Genomic DNA, 23448 nt, shown 5'->3' with positions numbered 1-23448 from the left:
TCTTTTATCATCACAATGATTCTTTAGATATATTTAACAGATAATGTATAATCAAGGGGACATCCCCAAATCTCCCTGCTCAGTGTTGAACCATGCATTCACTATTCCCTTTATTTCCTTCCATTGTGTACTGTTCTTATTGCATTAAACAACCAACCTTCAGGTCCTATACAGAATAGTTTATTTATTGTCTCATATTAAGATCTCATGCTAAGTCACTGCTACCATCCATTTATGGCTTAAATATATTTATTGTAAATTCTTAAATGTCAGCCCTTGATTGTAGTGGCCTTGAAAAACTAAGCACATACACACCCACAGCCACACCAACTTATTGTGCGTAGATACAGTAGACAGATAGAAATAGATATCAATATAGTTTTAGAATTTACAGCAGTTTCTGATGTGCTGTATAACTTGGCCTTTTAAAAATTATTATTTGCAAACAGTACAGACTTCACGGTGGTTCAATCACAAGGCAGAATGAGGACATGCAGCACAGAGAAAAGCTAATCCTTCCTCTAATGTTATTGTTCCTACTACCATAAAAGCCCATCATGTTTGTGAAAAAACAAAACTGGCACAGAGGAGATACTATTGAAGGAATGGCTTTGCTTTGGAACTGCTTCTGCTCCCTACATTGTTTTTCTGCCGAACTAATGGCTGTTTATAACAGGCTCAGATAACATGTTGAACTATGAGTAAAGTAAGCTTATCTAAAAAAAGCCAGGGCTACAAATCATACTTAAGGAGCCATGCCTCATCCATAGTCTGACTGAGATGTGGTCTCGGTTTGGAAAAAAGGATAAGCCAAGGCTCACTGCATTCTGTTTTCCCAGAAAGAGAATAAATTGCTCTAATAGTTGTTCAGTATAGACATGAGCTATTAAAACCCAACTAAAACACGAAGATCTCCTAAGTAGAATTTTTTTCCTTTTAAATAAACCAGTTCCTATTCTTTTTAATATAAAAATTGCAAGATATGCAAGATATGTCTTAATTACTGTAAAACTTTATCAGGGCTGTCAAAATCTAAACAACCACTAGATGGCAGCAAATATTCCACCTTAAATTTTACATAAATAGCTATAAAACAACAAAATCCATTTTTGGATGATTTAGAAACAATCACTACAATACTAACATGTTGCTCCTGTTGTTGGATACAGTTTTTGGATTACAGTTGTATGGATTACAGTTGTTCTTACATTTCTTCTACAGCAGAGGAAGAAAAATACCTTAAACACGTGGTAATAGGAGAAGGAAGGTTTTCACCATCTTTTCAAGTGCCTGCGGTGAACCCCAGTCCATAATGAATTCTCATTTACGAGTTTCCTAAAAATGGCTTCCTTGAGATATGGGTGTGATGCCAGAAGAATCTGCACCATGTTAGAGACATTAAAGGGAAGCAAAACAAATCTAACTACCCCACTCTACTCTTTAATCTTTTTACACAGACAGTAAATGGGGAGCTGATGAAAGTCGTTTTGAGACTCAGTGTAGTGCTACGGTTAGAGTTTCAATACGAACAACTTTACTATGCCCTTAAAAAAATAGTGCTACAATAAAAGCTGGAAAATGTCACCTGCTTTACTCTCAATATAAGGCAGATAACTGCTATATGTGTTCTCATAGCAATATGCTATGTGTGTGTATGTATGTATGTATGTATGTATGTAGATATATATGTGTGTGTGTGTGTGTGTGTGTGTATGCATGTATGTGTATATATACTTTCTGGATCTTGTCAGCAAGTATAAAATTCATCAGTATAAAATTCATCAACTTTGGATTAAATTGTTTTGCCAAGCTACTGTTTGATCAGCTCTTTGGCCTTATCTAACCCTATAAATAGCAAATATTCTGGACATATGATCTCTATTTGCTTATAATTCTGTTCCACTTTTGTGACCTATGTTTGCCAGATATTACAATGAAAAACAACCCAGATGGATCCTCAGCAATGTTAATAAAAAGCCTTGCCAAATTTGGTCTTGGGTTCTAATCAGCTTGGCTTCCAGACATAAGGCTACATTTGGAATACTTCTAGGTATTATAAAAAGTGAGCCTGATTGGATTATTTTAAGAGGTCCAAAATTGGAATATAAGCCTAACTACATTTCATTTAATAATTTTACTGCAACAAATAATTTACTTGTGTCTGGAATGAATTTTCTTCCCTAAATACAATGGAACCTTACATTTGTGCAGCACTCTTCTTTGCCAAATAATCCAAAGATTCCTAATCTTTTTAGCCGTATATAAAGAGTTACTGCTCTGGATATTTTCCTAGGCATTTGGACCAAGAGGTTCTTCAAGTAATGCGGGCTGGAGTTGTTTTTATTGTAAACCGGGATTGCTTTTTGTGACTTCAGTCATTTGTTACTTGGATTGTTACTCTAATTGTTTTGGTTTTAATTCTTATTCATTGTTCAGAGTCATTGCTTGTAGATGGCTGTCATAGGAACTGTATAAACAAATGAATAAATATTTGAACAATCTATGAATTGTCTACCCAGATTACAAAAAGAACATTCCTGGATTCCAATTTTTGCTTCAAATATGGTCCTAAATTTAGAGCTGTAATCCTTTATCAATTATATTTAATTTGATTCTGGAGTGCTAAATACAAATCGAAGCATGAAATGTTCAAATTCCACAGGCATTGTGGCAATCTATTCTGTATGAAAGGTAAATTGGGAAATCTTGGCTCATTCTTTGGGCTTATACTTCTGGGTTTAGTATTAGAAAAAACATGCATAGTAATTACCCCATCCATCAATATTCCAAAATATCACTGACAGTTACGTCACCTCTATCTTTTAATAATTGTCTTTTATTGGAAATTTGTCCTGATCTCTCTAATTAATAGGGAACTTGAATTCCTTAACAGGGTTAAAGTATAATTATCTAAATCCACCTCCCATTCTTTTGGCGGAAAAAAATATATTCTGTTTATTCAGAGAAGAGTCATTATTAGTTACTTGGGCATTTTCTATGAATGCTTCTATGTACAAGGTGAAATTGGGACAGACATACTTGTAAGTTAGATTTTCAAGAATAGGACTCTTGCTTTTCTTGTACCATAGTTTTGGATTGACAGAATTCTGAGTTTCAAGGCTGGAAGATATTTTACTTTCCGCACCCAGGTTTGCAGCAGGAACCTGACTCATCCTGATACTCAGTTGAGCTACTGACCCTTTATTCTAGTGATACTGCTATGTAGTTCTTTATTTGTAATTAACAAATGTCACAGTATGCTTGATTGCTCATCAAATGTTGATCAAAGAATTAAAACATATCTGGGTGAATGGAACCTGTGATTCTTCTGGGGCTGGTTCCTGTGAAGCATTGGTTTGACAGGTATCATTTGGAAGAAATGTTTTAGTTGAATCCTCTGTCAGTTTAATTTGCGATTGTAGCAGCAGTAAAGGGCAACATTTTGTGATATACTTAATGCTTTCCTGAAAATGCATTTCTAGCTACATCTTCTATCAGTTGGTTCTCGTTATCTGAAATACTATATTAAAGTCTCAGAACTGACAAAAGTTTCATCCACAAACATGATGGAAGTTTATGGAGAAGGTATGGAGTCAGTAAGGCAGAGCATATAGTGGTTGGTTTGGGTCTCTCTGTGGCAAATTTCCCACATTCTCTTATACCAGCAATGATACTGATTTGGCAACGTACCTTACTCCATAAAATATTTCCTTAAAAATCTGGGAGAAATTGAAATTTCTCTGAATTCTTTACATTAGGTTCCCCCCCCCCCTCTCTTGGTATGGCTGATGATTCAAGTCTTTTCTTTGTGAAGCTATTGTATTATTACTATGGGAGGTAATGGTATTGGCTGGATGCCCAGAAACTACAGTTGAATTAGCTTTTATCTCTATACACATTGAACAAAGAATGTGAGGCTAATGTAAAAACCATGGGTCAAATCCCTACTCATCCAAAACGTTTACTGGATGATTTTAGAGTTCTACCTGACCTACCTCAGAGAGCAATTGGGAAGCTAGAAAGCAGAAAGAGAAGAACTCAACAGTCCCCATTTTTAAACATTTCCCTTTACTGGTCAGTAATAACTTAGTTTGTAGAGGCCTAGAAGGAGTAACAATAAAGGTGATATGATCAATAAGGAACAAAATGGAGGGCAAGATATGGATAAAGAACTGGAGTAGAAGAAAGAATAGGGAGTAGACATGTGTGAATTGATCTATTAAGAATAAATGTGTCCATTTGTAAATGAATGAATCAATCTGGATGACATGATTTTTTGTGAGAGAACAAAAGTAACACATAAGCAAAGCAGTGACAAAATTCAGAACTTAAGATAATTGTCTATACTGCTATCTTCAACTTAGGCATTGTCAGATGTATTCAACAACAGTTTTCATAATTCCCTTCCAATACTGCCCATAAAGGGTGGGAATTAAGAGAACATTTTAAATAAAACATTTAGGCAGAAATATAGTTACAATTTTCCATTCATTATAATTTAATGATGGATATTGTTTTAAAATAACCCTCCTTTGGGTACTGCTATAATTTTATTATAATTTATTTATAATTTTATAAGCATTAATATATACAATTATAATTGTGTACAATTATGTACAATTATATATCCACTTACAACCACTATTGGGACTGAAATTTCCATTGCTAAGTGACAGTGTCCTAAAGTGAGACATCATGTGACCACTTTTTTTAGTGACAGAAATCCCAGAATTTCCTATTTGGTGTCTTTAACCAAGAATTCAGATGATTAAGTCAGTATTCATTCTAATCCAATGTTTCTCAACCTTGGCAACTTTAAGTCCTGTGGACTTCAACTCCCAGAATTCCCCAGCCAGCTGTGCTGGCTGGGGGATTCTGGGAGTTGAAGTCCACAGGACTTCAAAGTTGCCAAGGTTGAGAAACACTGTTCTAATCCAAGCCATTCCAGGCTTGATCCTTTCAATCCCAAGCCTCAGTAAGATAAGACATAGCCTTTGATTCTCCCCACTCCCAGCCTTTTTTGACCTCCTCTTACCATACACTCCACCACCCTAGTTGACATTTGCTATCTTCTTGATCATGTTTCTAACAGGGCGTGCTCACTCTGCCCTTTGCACCAAGAAGTCCCCTTTCCCCACACTGTGGGGCCAAGTTGGAGGTGGGCTTCCTGGTGTGCCATGGATCTCTGGGTGATGCTTGCCTGCTTCTCATGGTGTCCTAGATTGGGGTTTTTGACACATCACAAGAAGTAGAAGCAAACACAAGTCATGGGTCTTAAGTCCCTTCATTTAGCATCACTGTAACTTCCAACTGTTGCTGAATGAATGGCCGTAAGTAGGGGACTACTTGCACTGTGTATGGGAGAGATACGCATTAATATATTGAAATTCATCACTGGATTTATCCATCCATTCCCACAGTTTCTTTTCCAAGTAGTGGGGAAAATAAATTTTGATATCAAGAAGGGTCTACAAGAAACATGGTGGAAAGATTAACTCTAGTGTCCCCATGGCATCCCCTTATGTTCCCAATAAGACTCACTGTAGAATTAAAAACATTTTCCCATTGGGCATGGTGGAAGGCTTTCTTTATTTGCTTTCTTTGAGCAAGAAAATCTATTCTGCACATTTCAGGAAGACTCTGATTAGGTATTTAGTTTGAAAATCAGATAACTCAGAAAATGTAGTAGGATTGCTTTGGTTCTTATTATTTAAGATAGAATGGTGAAAAATGTTTAACATTAGCATTCTTCCATTACGGTGTTAGATTTTTTTTTGAAAAAGTTACCTTTAATAGTGTTTTAACATGCATTCAGATAATGATTAAAAACATCTCAGAAGTTCATTATAAAGCAGCTTCTTTGAAACGATGAAATAAAAAAAATAAAGAAAAGGAAATATATTCCTTAGAAGAACAGAACAAAGGGAGCTATAAAAGTAACAAAAACATGATAATCTAAAATCAATTGTTATTCTATTGCTCAAATACATACTGATTTGGGAAAAAATAGAGTTAAAAACTAGATTAACTATACTTTAATTAAAAATATATATTCAAACTAATGAGCTTTCAAATTAGAATTGATTTCTTGCAAGGGAGTAGCACACAAATTAATTTGAAAGGGAAAAGCATGCCAAACCTTGCAAAACAAATCAGTCAGCTGAATGCTGAGTAGCTGCTCCAAACAATGCATGGATCAGAATAGCTTAATATAAATACAGAATCTCAAAATCTCATAATCATTAACATGTATATGAGAGAGATCTACAGATTCATTAAAAGGGATACATTCTTTGACATGGGTGTACACATTCATTAAAGCATATAATTCCAGTATTACTGCTAAGCCTCCAAAATGAATGCATAGCTGCTAAGAAAATTCAACACACCTGCTGTATAAATGTTAAATGAAGTATTGCATTACACATTTCAATGATTTTTCTTTTTTTCTCTTTTTTCTATACATGTAGCAAGAAAAATACTTAAAAATTAAGGAATCTATCATCTATCTATCTGTCCGTCCGTCTGTCCATCCGTCCATGCGTACATACATACATACATACATACATACATACATACATACATACATACGTATGTACACACTAGTGATGTCTAAAATTTTAAAAAATCTATTCGGTAGGTGTGGCCTGTTTTATGGGAGTGGCCAGGTGGGCATGGCCAACTTGGAAAATGTGGTGAAACTCACTTAACAACGCTCTTGCTTAGTAACCCAAATTTTGGGCTCAATTGTGGTCATAAGTTCTCTTTCTTTTCTTTTCTTTCTTTCTTTCTTTCTTTCTTTCTTTCTTTCTTTCTTTCTTTCTTTCTGTCGTATCTCTCTCCCACTTTTTCTTTCTTCTTTCTTTCTTCTTTCCTTTCTTTCTCCTTCCTTCTTTCCCTTTCTCTCTTTCCTTTTCTATCTTTGTCTCTCTCTTTTCTCTCCCTCTCCCTCCCTCTATTCCTTCCTTCCTTCTTTCCTTCCTTCCTTGTGTGTATCTCTCCCACTTTCTCCTCCTCTCTCTCACACACACACATCTCTTCCAATTATTTTTGTAGATATATTCTATGAACTAAAACCAGTGTCCAATAAATCCTATGATCACGGTATTCTATGTCCTACAAGTCAATTCACAGAGCTCCCAATTCAGCCTCTTACCGCTCTGGGGGTTAACCAAATATGGTTAATCATCTTGTTATCTCTTGGCCTTGGTTCCCGCCTTTTTAGCAGAGCGGCAGAGAGGCCTATTTTCAAACAGATTTTTTTTCCTTTTGCTGAAGCCAGATTTCTCTGCCGCTTGGCGGGTGATCTGGTGAATGTCCGCAGGTGTTGGGTATGCCATGGAAGGCATGCATGTCATGCACACACACAAACACATAGAGAGAGACACACTGAGCTTGCCGCGATGGAAGATGCATGTGTAAGAGGGCTTGGATCAGCTGGGAGGCTGGCAAAAAAGAAGCCTCTGTTTCTCCACTGCCGCAGCTCTCAGAACAAGGAGACAGGGATGCTGGCTGGTGCTCTCTTCACTTACCACTTGCCCCTGAAGCCTGCTGGCTGCAGCCCTACCTGGCTGGGTGGAAAGTGGTGAGGTGGCGAGTGCCAACCAGCATCCCCGCTTCCTTCCTTTGTGAGCCGTGACAGTGGAGAAACAGAGGCTTCTTTTTTTGCCAGCCTCCCAGCTGATTCAGTCTCCCTTAGACATGCAGAGAGAGAGTGGGGGGAGAGAGAGAGAGAGAGAGAGCCACCTCATTTCCAGGGGGGGGGGATCCAAGCAGAAGGAAGGGAAAATGCATGGATCCCCCAAATTGGAAATGAGGCAGCTGTCAAAGAGAAGGGAGCAGCGCGTGCCATGTGGGCTTGTCCAATAGCCGAAGAAGGAACAGGAGGCGAGGATTTGGCTGTTGTGAGAAGCCCACGTGGCACGTGCTTCCTTCTCTTTGACAGCTGCCTTGTTTCCAGTGGGGGGAATCCATGCATTTTTCCTCCTCTGCATGGATTTCCCCCCCCAATGGAAACAAGGTGGCTGTCAAAGAGAAGGGAGCAGCGCGCACCACATAGGCTTGTCCAACAGCCGAAGAAGGAACAGGAGGTGAGGATTCAGCTGTTGGACAAGCCCATATGGCACGCGCCCCCTTCTCTTTGACAGCTGCCTCATTTCCAGTGGGGGGAAAATCCATGCACAGGGAGGAAAAACACATGGATTTCTTTCACACCCCCATTGGAAACAAGGTGGCTGTCAAAGAGAAGGGAGCATGCGCCATGTGGGCTTAACCAACAGCCAAATCCTCGCCTCCTGTTCCTTCTTTGTCTGTTGGACAAGTGGGTGGGCAGGGCAAGCCTGGTGTGGACAGGCGGGGTTAGCGAGTGAGCAATGACTGGGCAGGTGGGGGAGCAAGTGGGGGGGGGAAAGTCAGGGGAGGGAGCGTTCCGATATGGGACCTCCGGAAGCTCAGGTACGGGAAGGCATGCTAAATTTCACAAAGTGGTATGCATGTACCGGTGCATACCAGCTGAAACCCACCCTGATACACACACATATGCACATAAATACACATTCATATACAGAGTTATACATAATATTCAAATACTAAGTAGTTTGTATGCAGTCTGAAATAATTTAGTTTAGCATCCATCTACTGCCAATTTAAGATTACTGGTCATTCATTTCAGTCTGGCACAAAAGGCAGTGAAACAGGTGGAAGCCTTATCATGACAAATTTATAAATAGGTCCTCCATAAACACATTATGTTAATTGTGATGTGAAAGCCATTAATATGAGACAGCAATACTTAAAAAAATTAGAACAATTCCTGTTGTTCTAAAGGTGCTTTTTCATGAGGCAACTGGACTTTCTTGTCCAGTTACTGGGTATCCTTCTAGATTGTTGGTGAGGGTTCCCTTTTTTAAAAGACCATGGAGTAACTGTTGAAATTAAGCAAGTGAGTGGAGAGGTTTAAGAAGCAAAATGCATACATTCTATGCATTAATTATGTCTCACACTCAGTGCAAGCTTCTACTTTGCTTGCTTGCTATCGGCTGCTATAGTAACGGGAGGGTGGGAGCTTATGATATTTGGGAGGGGAAAACTCATGAAGGGAGTTTGGCTCTCACCCCCTTCTGCACATGCTGATGGCTTGTGTTTAGGTTTGATCAAGGTCAACCGTCTCTGCATACCAACGGAATGAGGCCGCTTGAAGATGCACCCCACATGATACCTTTGGGAGTTGCAGATTGGACATTGGGTGGAGGTAATTGAGAGGGAGAGTCCTGGATAAACATTTGATATGTACACGTTCGCACCTTTTTGTCTCAATCTTGCTTTTCTTTAGTTTTCATTTCATGTCTAGTAAAAGTACCTTTATCTCTATTCAAATGGAGTTGGGGATTTTCTTTCTTGAATACTTAACGAGGCATGTCTGACACTCAGGTTCATATCATATGAGATCTAACTAGAGGTGGGTTGCTACCGGTTCGCACCAGTTCGGAAGAACCGGTAGTGGTATTTTGGCCTAGGTCACTGAACTGAGAGCGATCCAGCCTGGCCACGCCTCTGAACCGGTTCCCTGGTCTCTGCTGCCATTCCCAGCAAAGTTTTTATTAGGTTTTTGTTGTGACTCAGCAGCAGTCTTCTGTGAGTCTTTTCGGAATGCAAGATTAACGATGCAGTTGGGGCTTGTTAGTGGGGTTTTGGAGATAAAAGGACGGATGCTGCCACACCCTATTGGCAGGAGTCAACGTTCCATCATGCGTTCCTTGGTTTGTTCAACATTGATGGATCATCAGTCTTGGTTTATGTAAGATACACTTGGAAAAGTGCTTTGTTTTCTGTAATCCTGATTCAAGAAGATACACTTGGAGAAGTGCTTTGATTTCTGTAACCCTGATTCTTAGAGACGTTGGAAGAAGTGTTTTGCTTTCGTTTGTTCAACTTGTGTTGCCATAAGAAAGATTTGTTTTTCATTCCGTTATCTGGTCACAGACTGTATTTATGTTATTTTTGGGCTCGAAGCCAGTCTGAGCCGAGAACTGATAAAGAAAGTTCCTTTTAAGTTTGTTTGCCTGCCATTTGTTAACGAGCGGAGAAGGGGGGACAGAACAGGTTTTAATGGTCCTTGTGCATGCGCAGAACAATTTACATTGAACTGCGCATACACAAGAAATGTTCGGCTGGTGCACGTGCATGCGATGCAAACTGACAGCAACGCTAGCAGCAGCCCACCCCTGGATCTAACATATAGTTTGACGTTAACTTTTCTTTTTCATTGACTTTGCAAAACTTTCCGCTATGTATTAGCATAAAAATATACTAATCAATTGTGGACAGCTTTTAAAAAAAAATTACACAGCTCCAGTGAATTAGCAAAAAAAGTCACAGAATTTTTTTTTATACCATCCTCACTGCTAATTCCACTATTGAATTCTTTTTTATTTGAAGAATGCTAAATGAGGAGATAACAGGCATTACTTGTATGTATGAATGATTGTAGTTTTCTCTGCACTTCATGAACATTTATCTTGATGTATCAAGACAGCGCTAAAGAAATCAGGCATGGACTAGTTCTGATAGAATTTTTGAGTATCCTATTTAATTCCACTGACATAAACTTCAATAAACTATAAGCCGCATGTACTCTGCAGTATAATTCATTCTTTTGACAGTACTTGTACATCTGTTAAGGGTTGATGCACCAAAGAACTAGCAAGTTAGGGCATATAGATCTGCACTTCTAAGAAAATGCTCCACGTCTTGGAGAGTTAAAACATTTTAATACTGAGATTGCTTGGCTGGAGTCATTATATATAAGGGTATTTGGGAATGACCTTGGGAGACTGGGCCAGAGATGTTCCCCAGTTAAGAGACAGCATACACTGTAGCTGGATAGTGGGCATAGAAAGAGGCTCAGAAAAAACCCTCCCTAGTTTCTTCTGAGTAAAGGAGAATTGTACTTTCAGATTGCATGATTCTGTTTATATACCTTACAATAAAGTAGAATTAACTGAAGAGGTTTTGTTTCCTGTCTAGTCTACCAGGTAAGGTTGACATTGTGAACATTGATGATGCAATTATGTCAATAATTTAATTAAGATATTTAACTATGAAACTATACTTAACAGGAAAAATACAGATGGAAAATATAATTAAATTAGAACAAAATACAGAAATGTTGAGTTTAAAATAACTATCTTTTCTCTTGGTAGAAAAGTATCAGGAGAAAACTCTGAGCCTTTTATGATGTCTGTGTATAATATAAAGCTATTTGAAATCCAGCCCCTTGTTTTCTGTAAGATAAAGGTAAAGGTAAGAGAATTGCTTTTTAAGAAAGGAGGTGGGACTTGATTGTCCATTGGCCAATGATCATCTAAAGTACTATTATTATCAAAGCATTACTGAAAGGAATCCCATATACCAATGTTTCTGAATCCAAGCAACTTTAAGATGTTCAACTGCAACAATTCTCCAGCTGGCATCTTTCACCCAATTAAAAAAAAATGTCTACACATCTTAAACAAATGTTGTATACATTCTCTTCACAGTATACAACAAATCATTAGCAACAGTGGTAGGTTTCAATTTATTTTACTACTGGTTTGCTTGTGCGTATGCGTGGGCGTGCGTGCGCAACATTTCTGCGCATGCACAGAAGTGTCCAGGTGGGTGGGTGGAGCCTACTGCCGCTGCCACTACTGGTTCACCCGATCTGGGGCAAACCAGGAGAAACCCACCTCTGATTAGCAACCAAAATTTGATAAATAGGAACTCTTTTAGAATCAATTTGCGTTTTAAAAAATAAAGGCTAAGGAAAGACGACACATTGGGCTTCATGCCCTGAGCTTCAGCTGAGAAAATGCCAGTTCTTGTTGCTGATCTGGGAGTCACTCACATCATCTTTTTCATGAATCTAGGATGTTAATTGAGATAATGGAAGCATTAGCTATCCCCCCTCTTTTTTCTGTATAATGAGAAAAAAGATATATCTCTAATGACATATATTCATATATATATATATATATATATATATATATATATATGTATGTATGTATGTATGTATGTATGTATGTATGTATGTATGTATGTATAGGTCTCTAGTTGTTCGGGTTTTCTCCCGCGTAGAATTGGAGATGTCTTGGTGACGTTTCGACGAAGTCTCATTCGTCATCTTCAGGCTGCTTCAGACTACTTCAGGTTTGGTGTTTCCAGGAGTAGTGTGAGATCTCGGCTGTTTGTTCCTTTTAACTGCCAGTAGGGGATTAAATTTTAACTGCCAGTAGAGGATTAAAACTCTTTCCACTTCATAGAGATCATAAAGAAACAAAACTTACAGCCCAGTGACCTACTCGTGAGCTTTGATGTCGTATCACTCTTCACCCAAGTACCAATCAAAGAAGCCTTAACAGCTATCCAAAACAAATACAACCCCCCCAAACACATCCTTGATCTGACCAACCACTGCCTATCTAACACATACTTTATTTACAATGGACAAAAATACAAACAGATAGAAGGAGCACCCATGGGATCACCCCTCTCACCTGTCATTGCCAACCTCTACATGGAAAACTTTGAAACCCAAGCTCTAGAAAAATCTGATCACAAACCCAAACTCTGGCTCAGATATGTAGACGACACTTTCATAATCTGGCCACATGGGAAAGAACAACTGGACAACTTCCTTACACACCTCAACAGCCTACACCCCAAAATACAGTTCACCATGGAAACAGAAGTAAACAACCAACTCCCCTTCCTGAACGTCTTAGTCTACAGGAAATCTAACGGCTCCCTAGGACACACCATCTACCAGAAGAAAACACACACTAACCGCTATCTGCACGCACTCTCACACCACCACCCAGCCCAGATCAATTCTGTAGCCAAGACACTCATCTCCAGAACAAAACGCCTAGCTGATGAACAACACCTAAAAACCGAACTACACACTCTCACTAACGTACATCCAATGGATTCCAAAGAAATAAGATCACCAACCTAATCCAAAAAGAAACCCCCACTAAAATCCAGGACAGAGAACAAGAAAATGGAAAAGCCCTCCTCCCATACATAAAAGGCACCACAGACAGAATCAGCAAAATCCTCCGCAAACACAACATCAAGACAGCATTCTGCACAGACCGGAAAATATCCACCATCCTAAGAAACCCCAAAGACAAAATTGAATTAGAAAATCAAGGAGTATATGAAATCCCATGCACTACTTGCCCCACCACATACATCGGACAAACCAACAGAAGAATAAGTGCACGCATTGAAGAACACAAAAATGCAATCAAAAAAGTGGAACCAACCTCTTCCCTGGTCCAACACCTCAAAGCCACAGGACATAAAATTGATTTCAATAAGACAAGAACTATCGCCAAGGCTGAACACTTCAACAACCATATAATCAGAGAAGCAATCGAAATAGAAAAACGCCCATACAGCATGAACAGCCGGGATGATACCTCCCGCCTGCCAGCCCTTTGGAAGCCTGCCCTTATTAACAAACGAATCCCAAACATGATGAATGAGACCAGGCCCACACCCACAATAGCCACACAGAATATCACCAAAAAACATCCACAAAGAAAACAGACAAAAACACAAACTGATGAGGAGGCACGACCCAGAACCAGAAGCCAGACTGCAAAAGCACAATCAGCCTCTTTAAAACCCCTCCTACCCTCACATGAAACACAACCCCCCAAACAATCAGAACAGAACACACCTCCACCAAATAAGGACACACCTCCACCTAATCAAGACACAGCCAAGCCCCCACCCAATCAGTTTAATCCCCTACTGGCAGTTAAAATTTAATCCTCTACTGGCAGTTAAAATTTAATCCCCTACTGGCAGTTAAAAGGAACAAACAGCCGAGATCTCACACTACTCCTGGAAACACCAAACCTGAAGTAGTCTGAAGCAGCCTGAAGATGACGAATGAGACTTCATCGAAACGTCGCCAAGACATCTCCAATTCTACGCGGGAGAAAACCCGAACAACTAGAGACCTACATACTAACACCCGCGAAAACCTCAGAAAATATATACATACATACATACATACATACATACATACATACATACATACACATTTTCAAAATGGGAGAAAATTTGAAAACAATGTACATCAAGATTAATTCTCTTATTTTGAGAATATTATTAAGTAGTAAAAATATTATGCAATAAACAAATTAAATCTGTAAATTTCATAGGAAAAGAGGTAATGAAAAAATGCCCTTTGCGGAGCCATTTGTTGTATGTTTCATAAATACATTGCCTCCATCACTTATTTCATGACAACTAACTGACAACATCCTAGCCTCAGTATATAAACTTCCTGAGACTAGGATCTTCCATAGGAAGGCTACTGCTACAGATCAAGGTATTTTTCAAATCACTATAATCTGATTTTTGGGGGAAGGAATCTAGTTAGAAGTTGCCTCCTAACTAGCACAAATTAAGTGGCAGAATCCATTTAAAGGTGTACAATTATTTTTCCCTATTCCAAGCAGCTTCCATATTGTCATTTCTGATTTTCCTACATCTATTTTGCACTCATTCTATTGGGACATTAAGCCAGAATCTATTTTTTTTCATACTGCAATTATAGTTTATCTTTCACATCATTCTATTTTCACTCCTTTCCTTTCTTTTTGTGTCTATTTCATGCTTTTCCCCCCTGAAGATCTACTGTTGACACTGCTCCCAAAATGTTCTCATGTTCAGAAAGCTCATGACTGTGTATCCTTTGCTAATTTTCCCAGTTTTCCATCATAAGGAAGGCTATCAGTGACAACTTTTATAATTCCTCTGGCCATGAGAACATATGAACTGACTTATGTTTAACCCATGTATTGAAGATATTTTTATTTTGCTGATATAAGAACCCCTACTATGGAATTTTAAAACTTCCAGATAACTATAGATAAATTTTAGAGAGCATTTCATCTTCACGGAATACAGACCTATACAATCTCTAAAGTTATCTGACCAAAGGTTATTGCACCTTTTCTTCTAGCCTTGTTTTTTTTTAAAAAAAAACAATATAGTGGAAAAGCCAAAAAAGTTTTCATGTTTAAATATACATCTCAGTGTGCCCATAGTAAAGTTTAAATACAAATCAGAATGCGTCTTGCAGAATGAAATCCCTTAAATTTACAGTTGACATTTGAGCTTGCTGGCTGCCTATGTTAGGATGGAGTGGTAGGATTGAAAAAAAATTACTACTGGTTCTGTGGGCATGGCTTTGTGAGCGGGGCGTGGCTTTGTGGACGTAGCAGGGGAAGGACACTGCAAAACCCCCATTCCTCCTCCCCCACTAACCTGCTTTCCAACTCTGTTCTCCCGTTCAGGGCAACAAAAGAAGATAAGCTGGGAGACTGGAAGGCAGCAGGGCCAGGGCCAGGGCCAGGGCCAGCCTATTTGCTGGTTAATGCTATTTAAGTTGCGAAAAATAAAATATAAAATCGGCTATATAAACAGAGCCATTTACATGCAGTGTACAAAAATAATAATAATGTAAACACTGCATAAAGGCCAAGATTTTTATATTCTTACACATTTTTTAAAGTAGAACTTGGAAATAGTTTACAATATTTTATTTTGAAAAGATGGCTGATAGTTATTCTACTATCTCTTTGGTCCCCAAAGAATGAACATTTTCATTTTCCTACCTGTTTTAAATTCTAATGTATTTTTTCACTTTATTTTGTATTGCCATTTTAATTTTATAACTGTCAGTATTAAAGTAATCTAACGTCTACTTCCATTTGCTTTAATTATTCATTATTGTTGCAATTATTTGAATCTATTTTAATAGTTGTATTAGGATTTGTTTCATGCTTCTGTTTTGGATTAAAATGTTTATACATTAAAAATAGCAATAGCACTTAGACTTATATACCGCTTCACAGTGCTTTACAGACCTCTCTAAGTGGTTCACAGAGTCAGCATTTTGCCCCCAACAATCTGGGTCCTCATTTTATCAACCTCAGAAGGATGGAAGGCTGAGTCAATCTTGAGCCGGTCAAACTTGAACTGCCAAACTGCTGGCAATTGGCAGAATTAGCCTGCAATAGTGCATTCTAATCATTGCACCACCACAGCTCATACGAAAGAAAACAACATACAAAGATAGCTTATAAATTATTTAATAAATACGCTTATTGATGGTTTTTTAGCAATTAAAATTAAAATCTTTATTTAATTGTGTCATTTAGTATGTCTCATAAAATGATGCCTCGACCTTCAAATGGTCCAGTAACAAAATAAAGATTTGTTCAAAAATTGCAGCAAATTTTAGATGTTAGTATTCCTTCTTTCTTTTCTTGTGCAAAGCCAATACATTCTCGTGTTTATTCTATTAAAAAAAGAAGTTATAGGAAAGCAATTTCTTTGCACAAATATTTGAATGAAAATTAGAGAATTGTTATGATTGAAAAAATAACATTTGTTGTTCACCCTAATTTCCTTCTTTTTATTATTTCCTCCTCCTCTCAAAAAATAAAACAAAGAACCCGTAGCAAGATAAGATAAAATGTGATTTATTTCCATGGTTGTAATACAAGGAAACAGAAGAGATAGTCCAGGGCATTCAAATACAGGATTCAGGCCCAGCCAAATTTATTATTATGTTTGTACAGAGGAGTAGATAAAGAATACCTGCTTGTTTTATCTGCAATATTTTTCTCAAAATTAATGCTTTGCTTACACATGGAATATGATAAAATATGCCAATGATTATTTTTCAAAGCAAAAAACAACTGAAGTGAACACATAAGAAAACGGTAATTGTTAAAAGCTTCTGAAGAAAAAAGTAACAATCCAGCTAATTTTCAATTAATTTTGCATGTTGCAAATGCCATAATTGAATTAAAGCATAGGTCTCCATCGGGATAATATGAATCCAGAGATCAGTATGATTTCCAAAGTATGAGTTCAATTAATTCAAAAGTAATCCAAGTTCTTGAGAAACAAATGCTACTTTTTTGTAGCTAATCTTGGGGAAATGTTACCCATTGTACATGTTGAAGGATCCTTTTCTAATCAAACCAAGTACAAACTAGTGAAGTAAAACTGCTCTCTTTGCTTGGATAATAATTTACAAAAACATCATGTTATAGAAATATTTATATATTAATCACATTTATATGCATGCCTATCGCATAGGAGGGGATTTAAGACAAGATTTATTTGAATTTGTCTTATAAGCACATGATTTTCTACAATTAAATATCATTCTGTTACTTTCCATAAGAGAGATGGTAAGAGTTCAGCAAAACATCATTTCTTCTTTTTCTCAGAAATTAATCTATGCAAGAAACAAACTGCCTGCCTTCTAAGATTATTTCTGATCTTAGTTTCTCAAATAACCTTTTTCTTACTAAAAACTTTGCTGATACCTGTTTTTTGAAATTTTATAAGCCCATTTGGTAGAGTTGAATACCAAAAAACATCTATCATCAAATGCTTTTTATTCAGTTCTTCATCACCCTCACTGTCTTCACTCCCCTTTCAGCATCATGTAATGTCTGGACATATTCAATCTCATAGGGAAAGAGATTATTCCTTCATTATTCTCTTATCACATAAAAATTCAGTTGTGCTTTTATACCTTAAAAATGGTGACAGGTGTTCTCAGAGTAAGTTGTTGATGCATTGTCTCAGCATCAACAACAAACACACGTGTGTGTGCACAGGCATAGAACCTTCTTTGTTCCATGAGACAATTAATGCAGTAGTTGGCTCCACAACATTTTGTCAACCAATATTCCTATGTAAATCTACTGGAAAAGCAGTTCGTGTTACATATTATGTAAGGCAAATATAAAGATTTAGAGTATGGTTTTTTATTTATTAAATTTAAATTTATAGGCCGCCCAATCCCGCAGGACTCTGGGCAGCTTACAAAGTGAAGAAAAAAAAAGAAAAAAGAAGAAAGAAAAATAAAAAATTATTTAAAATTCGCAACACGCATTCGCTCTAGTCGGGGCTGGACCTTTCAATGCTCATAACTTATGATCATTGTGGCATCAAAATTCAGATGCTTGGCAATGGGTTCATATTCGTGCTGGTTGTAGTGTCCCTGGGATCATGTGATCACTTTTTTTTCTGTTAAAATGTTTTATTTTCCATTTTTCATTTTCATACAGTCATATGTATACTGTGCATAACCGGGGCCATACAACATTAAACAATAATCACAGCAGTTCCTCTTGTCAACAATACCCCCAGAAGTATGCTTTTTAAGGGGAAAAAACCAATATAAAGAATTGAGATCAGAATCATGTTAATTTTTAAAATGCCTCTAAATAGGGTTATCATATTTTAATTTGGAAAATTATTGCCAATTCAACAAATATACAGGCAAAGGGAATCAAATGTTAAATACTTTTCATAATTACAGCTGTTCTTTCTATTCAGATTTAATGCAGTTAATAAACAAATAAAACAAGTGTTATAAGAGAAAACAAAAGAGGACTTCAGTTTTTACTATTCAGTTTCAGAACAATCTGTGAAAGAAACAGTCCAATGTAATTGTTTCAATGTGTGTGTGTGTTTGTGTGTGTGTGTGTGTGTGTGTGTGTGTGTGTGAGAGAGAGAGAGAGAGAGAGAGAGGGAGAGAGTAAAAAAATCTGTTTTCCAGTCAAGCTTCTGAGGAACTTAAGCCACTCAAGTGTTAAATGTTTTGAGACCAAATATATATTCTTTAAGTGCCAGAAACATCAGTTTACTACTTAACTATGCCATTCCATTTTCTCTAATCTTGAATCACTGAAAAGCTCCTTAATATGGAAAAGCACAATGAGACAAGTTCCTCACTGACATTTCACATCAGTCACAGGGATTGCAATAGACATAAATCTTTATAGAGCTGACATTTTATTACTAAGGCACATCACAGTTCCTAGACGCATAATATTTCCTCTGTTTTAGCTACTTTCTAAAATTATTACTCATTTCAGACATTACACTAAGGCAGAGGTAAACTCTTAGGTGTGATCTCAGAGAATTCAAAGAATTATCAGCATATAATGTTAATATTACAGAGAGGGAAAATTATTAATCAAACAGGTGGGCAGTTAACCATTTCAATCACTCTAAATGTATGTACCTGAAACCAAATCAAGTTTTGTTTTTGAAATGATTGCTGAATAATTTGGAAGTTAGACTCCTGGTACACCACTCAAAAGGTAAGCAGAGTCCATGACACAGGACATAATATTGTACATCAAGTTCATTTAGACAATCAGTGATTTCTTTGGTTTTCATTTAATATGTGCTATGGAGTCCCCAGCCATTGCTGTAAATATATAGCTTATCTGTTAATATTTTATGTGACATGGCAATTATTCAATAATGGTTAATACTGTTTAGCAAACTATGTGTAGTCACATCTTCTTGAAAAAAATTGCCGTATGTTTTTAATGGTCATGGATTATATGAAGTTAGCAATTTCAAATAAGCTGAAGGTCGTATGCATTTTATACATGTGGAAATAAAATCCCTGCAGTGTAGATACTTTCACAAAAGAACTAGGGGACAAAAATAAATGGCAAAAGAAGACCAGGTAGAGCAGGGAAGTTAAAATTGGTGGATTTTTTAGGCCTTAAATAAAGTTTCTTTGAATTGAACTGGACTCCTGTTGCACTGATTTGTCCTTTTAGTCTTCTTTTCAACAAAATGGAAGTGATTTACTAATGAGTTGTTTTGTTTTCTCATTATAGGCTAAGGTCCTGATATTTCCTATGGTTTCATATCTAAGTATTAATCAGGTATGATCCTGCTTATTTTTTGACATCAGCCAAAATGAACTAAATATTACTGTGCTCTTAAACACTTTTCTTGGCTAACAGAAGACAGTCTTCTACCATTCTGCCTTTATTAAGACATTTTGCATATATAGCCATTATAATTATTATAAAACTTATTTATGGTGATAATAAACCTTACATTCTACCAGGAATTAATTCATATGCTATTGTGCTTCATATCACATTTTTTTCAATGCTCTCTTTGATTTTCATAATCTCAGAAAATGCCTGATTATATATGAAGCAATGGCTTCTCAATATAGTCATTTAACAGGACTTACCCAACACTCTTGACTTGGAAGTTCCTAGATAACAAATATCCTTTGCCCTGTTGGAAAATTAATACTGATAATTTCCACATTAGTTTGCATGCATTACATTCTCAGTTACTCCTCAAATCTTGATCAGAACAAATGTACGTGCCATTCAATACCCTAGCATAAAACATAGCTTGATGTTTGCTTATTTAGTATACATTAAAAAAACTTCAAAAACAGATAACTGGCAAAAACAGGACAAAAGAACGGCAAAGGCAGAGTGAAAAAACCCATGAAAAACATGAAGAGATAAAGAGTGATTGCTTAAACAAGCTCTTTTACTAAGATACTTTTTCATCACAGCACTGCATTTCCCTAAAAAAGTGCTAATCACAAGTTAACAGCTCTGTAACATTAATTAATGTAAAATTAGACCCCTATGCCAGCTGGCATCTGCTCCCTGAAACTGACCAGACCTTAATCAGTTTTACAATGACAGGCTTTTGATGTGGTAAATGCAGTCTTTGGGCAAATATTTTTAGAAAGGTTGCCAAAATTCTTGTAATTGCTATTTCAGTGAGACAATTAATTTTATAACAACCTATTGTTTTCCCTAAGTTATTTTCTCCAATTACATTTTTTAAAATGTTTTCACTTACTCTCTTAATTTGTAATATGTATGGAAATTTAGTTTTTCTTCTTTTGATTAATACTTTGATTTTAAATTTAACATTCCATTTTTAATATTTCCTATTTTTCATCTTATTCTTATCTGACTGTGTTGGTCTGTGATGTATGCTTGACATTTTTATTTTCTTATAGCATTCAGAATAGATGAATTTTCTATTATTCAGCTTTGTCAATCAGTAATTTGAATTACTATTTTTAAATACATTTAAAAACATTTCTTTCCCTCAATCAAATCCAGTAGCTATAATTTCTATGTGAGAAGAATGTGCCTAGCATTAGTTGTTATCTTTAAGTAGTTTGCCAGAAAAAAATATGGTAATTCTAAGCCAAAACTACAATCATGCATGAATATAAAGATATTAAAATCTAGAATGTTAATTGCAAGGTCTTAAGCTTCCATGTTTGATTAAAAATATAGATTATTTTGATCATATATAAGCAATTACTGTAACGCGCTCTACATGGGGCTGCCCTTGAAGAGTGTTCGAAGACTTCAGTTAGTCCAGAACGCAGCCGCGCGAGCGATTGTGGGTGCACCTAGGTACACCCATGTCACACCTATCCTCCGCGAGTTGCACTGGCTACCCATTAGTCTCCGGACCAGCTTCAAGGTGCTGGTCATTACCTATAAAGCCCTACATGGCATCGGACCTGGGTACCTGAGGTAACCGCCTCCTGCCGATTACCTCCCATAGACCGATTAGATCTCACAGGTTAGGTCTCCTCCGGATTCCATCTGCCAGCCAATGTCGGCTGGCGACTCCCCGGGGGAGAGCCTTCTCTGTTGCAGCTCCAGCCCTCTGGAATGACCTCCCCGTGGAGATCCGGACCCTTACTACCCTCCCGGCCTTCTGCAAAGCCACCAAGTCCTGGCTGCTCCAGCAGGCCGGGGGGCTTGTGAAACATCCAGCCCCACGGAAACTGTGAATGTTGTGTATTTTAAAGTGTTGTTTTTGTCTATTTATCCCCCTCCCCTTGTTTATTGTGAGCCGCCCAGAGTCCTTCGGGAGTGGGCGGCATACAAGACAAATAAACTAAACTAAACTAAACTAATTTGCAAGTTTGGATAAATTCTTATAAAAATGAACAACAGAATTCTTATTCATAAATTAATACCTACATAGTAATAGGAGAAGATAAATTAGGTCAGAAAGGAACTTTATCAGTTACTAATCTATTTTATTTACAGCTTAAAAAATTATAATGTGTGAAGTCTACAAAATGCAGATCTGGGCTGCAGCCCACGGCCAGGCCGCAGACTGTTTGGAACCAGGCCATGCAAGTGGTGGATTGAGAGCGTGCACAGGAAGCTTCTGTCATGCAAGTGGCAGCCGCCTTGCATTTGCGCTTGAAGCTCACCTTGCATGAGTGGCTGGTATGCATGTCTAGTGCTCTCACAAATGGAGCTGCGTGCGCTCATGCCACATCCCTACTACTAGCAGGGAAATATCTCCTCACCTTCTCAGCCAGGCAGTAGTGGGTTTCAAAAAAATTTAGAACCTCTTCTGTAGGTGTGGCCTGCTTTGTGGGAGTGGCTTGCCAGCCATGTGACCAAGTGGAGTGGTTTGCCAGCCATGTGACTGGGTGGGCATGGCTTGCCTGTCATGTGACTGAGTGGGTGTGGCCAACTTGTAAAATGTGGTGAAACTCACTTAAAAACGTTCTTGCTTAGCAGCCAAAATGTTGGCTCAGAAACTCTGGCATTTGAAGCACGCAAGTCTTAAAGCTGTCAAGTTACAAGACCCTTGCACCCCTAACCCTTTAGAAAAAAAAACTCAGAGGTGTTCAAACTTGACAGCTTTAAGACTTGGGAACTTCAACTCCCAGAATTCCTCCTCCAGTCATGTTGACTCAGCAACTCTGGCATTGAAGTGCGCAAGTCTTAGGGCTGTCATGTTACAAGGCCTTTGTACCCCTACCCCTTTAGAAAAAAAACCCAGGTATATTCAAACTTGACAGCTTTAAGACTTTAAGATTTAGATAGGACTCTTAGAGGCGGGGGGGGGGCAATTGGTGAGCAAACCAATCAGTGAGCGGTGGGCGAGGCAAGCATGGTGCGGATGGGTGGATGGGGAACTGGAAACGGTTCTAAACGGCACAGTAGATCTGTGGAACCTCTTCTACAGAAGAGGTTAGAACTGGCAGGAACCCACCTCTGCCGCCAGGCCACCAAGCCAGAAAGGTAGGGGAATACGGAAGCAATTTAAAAGCAATCAACAGCCACACAATTCGAGTGGGGATGGGAACTCATCAGCCCCAGGCCTGTCGGAACAGCCAGGTTTTAACGGCTTTGCGGAAAGCCTGAGGGTTGGTGAGGGTCCGGATCTCCACGGGGAGGTAGTTCCAGAAGGCCGGAGCAGCCACAGAGAAGGCCCTCCTCCGGGTGGTCGGCAATCGGCATTGGCTGGCATTGGCCGGCGGATGGAATTCGCAGGAGGCCTAGTCTGTGGGATCTAATAGGTCTTTGGGAGGTAATCCTTATCTATAAATGGCTCCGACTCTGACTTTAAACCTGGTTCTTCCTCCAGGCCTTTGGGCCCTGATACGTCAGAGCCCCAATTGGATGATAGTGTTGCTGCTGTTTGAGTCACCATTTTAATGTTGTATTATTCCCTCTTGGTGTATGTAGTACACTTTTGTATACTTTTTGTCACATGTTGTTGCCATTCAGAATTATTTGGCAT

The sequence above is a fragment of the Thamnophis elegans genome, chromosome 10 (genome assembly GCF_009769535.1).
Source record: "Thamnophis elegans isolate rThaEle1 chromosome 10, rThaEle1.pri, whole genome shotgun sequence".
NCBI lineage: Eukaryota > Metazoa > Chordata > Lepidosauria > Squamata > Colubridae > Thamnophis > Thamnophis elegans.
Note: the sequence above shows the minus strand (reverse complement) of the source record.